This window comes from Pygocentrus nattereri, chromosome 19, assembly GCF_015220715.1.
Source record: "Pygocentrus nattereri isolate fPygNat1 chromosome 19, fPygNat1.pri, whole genome shotgun sequence".
Classification (NCBI taxonomy): domain Eukaryota; kingdom Metazoa; phylum Chordata; class Actinopteri; order Characiformes; family Serrasalmidae; genus Pygocentrus; species Pygocentrus nattereri.
In genome coordinates this window covers 11,646,378-11,652,925 of record NC_051229.1, presented here as the reverse complement: position 1 = coordinate 11,652,925, position 6,548 = coordinate 11,646,378, and positions in this window count along the sequence as shown.

Here is a 6,548-nt window from a genome sequence, read left to right as displayed (position 1 = left end):
TCATGTAGATCCTTTAGATCCTATTTAGAAACCTTTAAATGCATCTGGAATCAGCCCCTGTCAAACCATTAGAATCCTTTACTCTGTGATATGAACCCGTCAGGAAAACATACCATTAGTGACTATTGGACACGAACAGGAACCAACAGAACCTTTTCATTGTTTCTGATTTGATTTCAGCTGGGTTGTTAATGAGCTTTTTAATTAGATTTGTATGCATCACTTGCTTTGGGGAAACAGTAAAATGTATAGGGCAGAGTTGTGAGCCACTTGTTTAAAGCTATGAAAAATCACAAACAATATATCAAGCTTAGTTTGACCCACAAACCCTCAGCTGTAGCGAGGTCAGGGGTCATTGCTCACTTAGCAACTTGACCTTCTATTCCTAGAGTCCATGCCTGGCCTACTTCATCAGGGTTACCATGGAGACGCTCACCACAGTTCATGGTCTGTGTGCTGATATGTCAACAGATATGATTTTTATAGAGTAGGCTGTGTTTTCCCTGGGGCTGCGTGTGAGAGCGAGTGTATATGAGCGTGTACATTAGAGTGTGAGCAGACGTGTTGGGGTGGGCTTCTGGGGGGTTGTGATGGAGTGAATATTTTATAGTGGACTATGTATGTGCTCTGAAATGATGTCATCGTGAAGTGAGGTCATACTTCTTACAGTTTGATCAGTCACAGTGACACGCAGAGACAAAGAATTAAGAAGAGAAAGGATGAAAGAAACAATGGAAAAAGAGAACATAGGAATATAATATGCTACATACTGTGTACCTTATGTACATATATGTCTATATTTATGACTGTGCATTACATGACACAACCAAATTTTACAGCAACCGCTGAAAGTGTGACAGAGATTTCCTTTTAGTGAATAAAACACTCCTTAGACTGAAAAGTGTGTCCTCTTATACAGCGGAAAACTCTGAGGACCTTAGCTCTGACCTGCCAGCTTTATTTATTAATTTGATTTTACATTATTAAATACTCTACAGTAGCCTACTAGGCAGACAGGCATGGGGTATTGTCCTTTGTGTCTGATGCAAAATTAAGATTAACCACTCCTGGGCAGGGTTGCCAGATTGCTTCTTTGGTTTCAAGCTCCATAATATTAAATAATACAATATTTAAACCAACCAATCTGTAATAAAGTGCATAATGAACAATTGTTTTGCTTTAGAAAATAAACATTTATGTTGTCGTAAGATGTAGAGTATTAATATGTTTTCATTTAAATGGATTGTTATTGTCAATAATAATAATAATAATAATAATACCACAACTACAAACAAAAAATGATGTTAATAAGCATATAGTGATATTATATCATTATTGTCTAGTTAGTGGAAAAGTGGTTGGTAATATATATATATATATATATATATATATATATATATATATATATATATATATATATATATATATATATATATATATATATATATATGACTCCATTTGTGGGTCCCTAGAATCATCCCCACCTTTCAGCCCACTAGTGACAGCCAGAATACATGCAACAGCGTTATGTAATACAACAAAGCAAACTATAATTAATTACAATTACAAAAAATAATTTGCAACAGTAGGTTTTGCATAATATGCATATTATCCAAAAACCTGAGTGGACAGAGCTAAATGGTCCAAATTGTAAACTAGTTTGTCTTGACCCAAGGAATCAGGACAAAAAATGAATTTTGTCTTAAAAAAAAAAAAAAAAGGGTTTAGGAGTTACAACACAATGTGTTGTGCTGTACCACAGTGCCCCCTCTAGGCTGATTGGGCTCATGTCATATGCCTAAACGGCAGGAGGGTCTTTCATGTCTCTAGAGCTACGCTCACGTTACAAACCATCGATCGGATTTGTGCCACTTCACCCTGGTAATATGAATGTAGCCTAGGACTTAAGGTTTGGTCTGGCTGTTTTGTTTTATCAGAGAAAAAAATAGTAATAAATAATAATAATAATGATCGTCATCATGATCATCATTATCACCATCCTAGTAAGAAACACTCTAACAAAAACAATAGAGTCCTAAGCACTACTAATAACAGTAATCAGGTTGTATGTACATTATTAAAATAGAGTAATTACTAGCAGAATTACATTGAAACCACTTTTATATAGCACTGCTGGTGGGTTTCTTGCTTGTAGTCGACTCCATAACCTAAACCTTCACTTTATTTGTACGCTTTTTATCTGATTGTCTCTATTATGATAATGCAAATTTCTGATGGAGTCTATATAGGATTTGCAGTGTTATACAGACATAAATACAGACATTTGAAGCTTATGTGACATTTATATTGTGTATTCCTTACTCTTTATGTTGCAGCTTTACAGTGAATCCTTTAGCAAATGTTTTAACTTGAAGCACACCTTTATTGAAGAAGCCAGTTTCTTGCCTGCTAATAGTTCCCACTTGTGGAGAGCTGGAGGGATAATTGCTTTAGGCATATGAAGATTAAAAAGTTCCTGCTTGGCCTACAAAACAATAACTCATACAACCTGCACTGTTAGTCATCTTTGTTTTTGACATTTTCACATACTGCTCCGCTTACATTAGACAGTTTCACCGAATATAAGATATAAGATCAGTGACTGTTTCTGTAAGACACCATTGCAGCTGCTTATTCCCTCCACATTCTCCACGTACAAATAGCACTTATAGCGCATATATATAAATATATATATATATATATATATATATATATATATGTGTGTGTGTGTGTGTGTGTGTGTGTGTGTATCTGTTTAAAGCCTTGTTGTAATGTTTTCTTAATTTGCCATTAAAACAACATGTGAGAAAGAACATCACCAGATTACCTTACTTTATTGTACGTGTTAGGAGTAGGTTACAGATAATCAGTAATCTGGTGTGTAATAAATGTTTAAATAAGTACTCCCAACCGTGGCGGCAGCCTTGAGGGAGCAGCAGAAGAGAACCGTGAGATAATTCTTCAGTAACCTTTGTGATGTTGTATGGGGTTAGAATTTATTTATTTATTTTGTGAGGGAGAAAGAGAGAGATTTGCTAAATGAAAGCCCAATCCAATTTCTTATTTTTACCTCTACCCCTTGTTTTTGATTACCTCTTGTTTTTGTAATCTTTTGCGGGGTAGTTGTCTTCCCTATGAATTGGGTCCCTCAAATAAAAAAGAACATTACTTCATTAGCAGCTCCTTGCGCTGCCCTGTAGGCGACCCTGTCAGTCTGCAGTGACAGTAGAGGAGGGGAAAGCTTAGCTTCTCTCTGCTGGGCTTTAGGTTATTTTAGACCTTCATATACCCTCAAAGAGGGGTGCAATTATTTATTATCGTCCACCCCTAATTCCGCTGGACACTGTAAGGCAAATTTAGCTAGCTAGCTACCGAGACCATTAGTGTACTATTAGAAACTTAGATTTAAAAAAAAAAAAAGGACCATAATACTTTGAAACAACAGTACAAACTAAGACTACAGTGGTTGTCATCATTTTTTAACAGAAAGTACATTTGTGGGTTTCTTTGCTCGCTCGCGCAGCGATCTTACCCTTTTTCCTTTCTTTTTTTTTCTCATAACACTATGTACCTCTGAAAAACCTCTATTTGGAGGGCCATGTAGCCCTAACACTTTGCCCTACCATCTCAATAAAAACCAGGACACCCTACCCCCTAGATGTGAACGCACAAAAAAGGGCTAAAGGCTAAGTGGTAGGGGCGAGGGGTGAAGCCTAAAGCACACATGCATGTGAGCACACACAGGCCTTTGTTCACCTACTGATCTCTCCACTATAGACAGCAGAACTGACTCAGAAACTCTGACTCCTACATATTCTTTGTGAACAGGTCAAAGCTGCCAAGGCTCCCAGTCATTCCAAGGCTGGATGTAAACAGTGAAGTCTATTGCCACACAATGCTTGGCAGAGGCACGTCTGAAAAGAGAAGTATTTGTAGGTGTTAGTCAATCTGGTGTGAATGATGACAGATGGCCTACTTCCAACACCTGAATTCTAAATAAAAATGATGAATAGTTGCTATCATAATGTTTATAAGGGAGAGAGGAGGGGGCTCATATATTAAATGCATGTTTAGACAGGCAGCTTTTCATTTGGAACTGTCAGCCGAAGAGAGAAATGTGCTATTAAAAAAGAATAATGTTTCAGCAAGTGTGGTAAGACTGCTTCATCAGATATGGGTAATCAAAGGTTTTGCATGCATACGCATGGACCCATGCACATACATGATCTGTGAAAAAGTATTTGTGTGCATATGTATCACACTAAATGGTTTCAGATCCGTATACAAAATGTTAAAAAAAGGACAAGGAACAAGGATACAAAACATTTTTAAACAATCATTTATTAAACAAAGAAGGTTTCGCATGTCACCCATGTGAAAATAACTGGTTCTCCCACCTTGTTCAGCAACAACTGCACACAAGTGCTTCCTATAATTGGGGCTAAGGAACGCTTGCTAAGGTTTTTGGACTCCCAAAGCCTTAGAAATGACTTTGTAACCCTTTCCAACTGATATATCTTAATTTTTTTGTTCCATTTTATTTGCAATTACTTTTTCACAAAGATCCAGTTCCTTGAATGAATCGTTTGAAATGATCATTTACGAATAGGGATTTCAGGTTTTCTTTTCTTATTTTCAATTTTATTACATCTAAAAACATGTTTTAAGTATTCTGAAGCAATTGTGACAAAGATGCAAAAGTAGAAGTACTCAGTAGGGGATGAATATTTTCTCACAGCACTGTATGTTCACCCAAACACTACATGGCAAACGTAACCAACCAATACAAGCTCTCTTTGATGAGAATTTGTTGACTTTAAACAAGTCTAATTCTCATCAGAGCAGGGACTGAAACAGGAGTCCTGTATCTCAGCCTTATATAACCCTCAAAGGAAAACAACGCACAGTCCCCGCTACCAGCCTCAGGCCTTAAGGAGACATTCTCAGTTTTAATATACTTCCCTGTGCTCTTTGAAAGACATCTGTAATGAGTTTGGTGGTGGGTTGGGGGGGGGTCTTGTTTTCTGGGCATTGATTCTGCATTCAAATAAGAAGACTCCTATTGGCCGACTCCATGGGTGGAGGTGTAACGGGGTAGACTCAGAATCGTCGCTGCGCTGCTGTGTAATACAGTTAAAAAATGGCATCAGTGTTAAATCTTACACTCAGATTTCTGTCAGAATCTTAATGACAACTGCATAAGAGGGTTTTAAGAATAAATTTCTTCTTAAGAATGGTGGGTGAATGAGGCTTAATGGGGAAATTTTATTTAAAGAAACCCACCAACACTGATTCTGACATTCACCAGTGTTTTCTTATATGGGATTTTTTCTTAGGTAAGAACAGAATCTATACACAGTCGAGCACAAAGGTGTGAAAACTCTGTGGTTTAAGAACACATCATGATTCTGACCTAGACGGACTTTTCTCAAGAACACCTTTAAGAAAAAACTAACAAAGGATGTTGGTGAATGAAGCCCATTCTCATGAAGTCCATAGTGTTTTTCTTACTTGTTGACGTTTGAAATGGTTTGTGTGAAATCCCGCCAGCAGATGAGAGCAGCGTTGGTAGGTTTTACTGTAATGGTGGGGTTTGTGGGTCTGGTCATTGTAATGGTGGGGTTGGTGGGTGTTTTTCTAAAGGTGGGGTCAGTGGCTATGGATCTTCTAATGGTAGGGTTGTTGGGTGGTGTTATTCTAATTGTGGGTTGGTGGGTGTGGTCATTCTAATGGAGGCTTTGTGGGTGTGGTTTTTCTAATGGTAGGGTTGGTGAGTGTTGCTCTAATGGTGGGGTTGATGGTTGTGTTATTCTAAAGAAGATTACTGCAATATACTATAGAGGCGCTAAAATGAATGTTTGTAAATGGAGCTAAATAGTCAGTGAAAAAATATGTTTCTGGCCTATAACATAGTCATTTGATAGGTTTATAAATAACTAGAGAACAATACTAGTTCAGTACTGTGCAAATGCCAGACCTCCATTCATATACTTAATTTCCAGCAAAACCAGCCATTAAGTTATTTTTCAAGCTTAAAGGAAAAATAAAGCAGGAACAGACAGAAGGCTCAACATCCAGTTCCACTCTTTACACTGATTACAACTTACATTCTTTTTTAGGAGACTCCCTTTCAGTTAAAATCTGCGAGGTTATTTTTTCCTTCAGTTCAGTCTTAGAAGTTGGTTCCATTTTCTGCTTCTCACAGTCCAAGTAATCCCAAACACGTTTAATAATGTCTGGACCCTGGGGTGGTCAGCCCACACTTCTGAGAACACCAGCAGCTTCTTTTGTTTGATTTTTCTGTTTCCTTTTCTGAGTAAGAGCTTCTTGATGACTACACATCCTTTCAGATTCAGTGTTGAGCTGTCTTCTCACAGTGGAAGGATGGACTGAAACACCTGTGTTTTTTCAGATCTGAAGCAGCTTGATCTTTTCCTCTCTCATGATGAAAGATTTAAGTGCTGTTTATCTGATGGGGGAGTTTTGGTGGTCTACCAGCTCTTGCATGGTTGCTAATCACTTTTTCTGTAGTCCTGTTTTTTTTTATT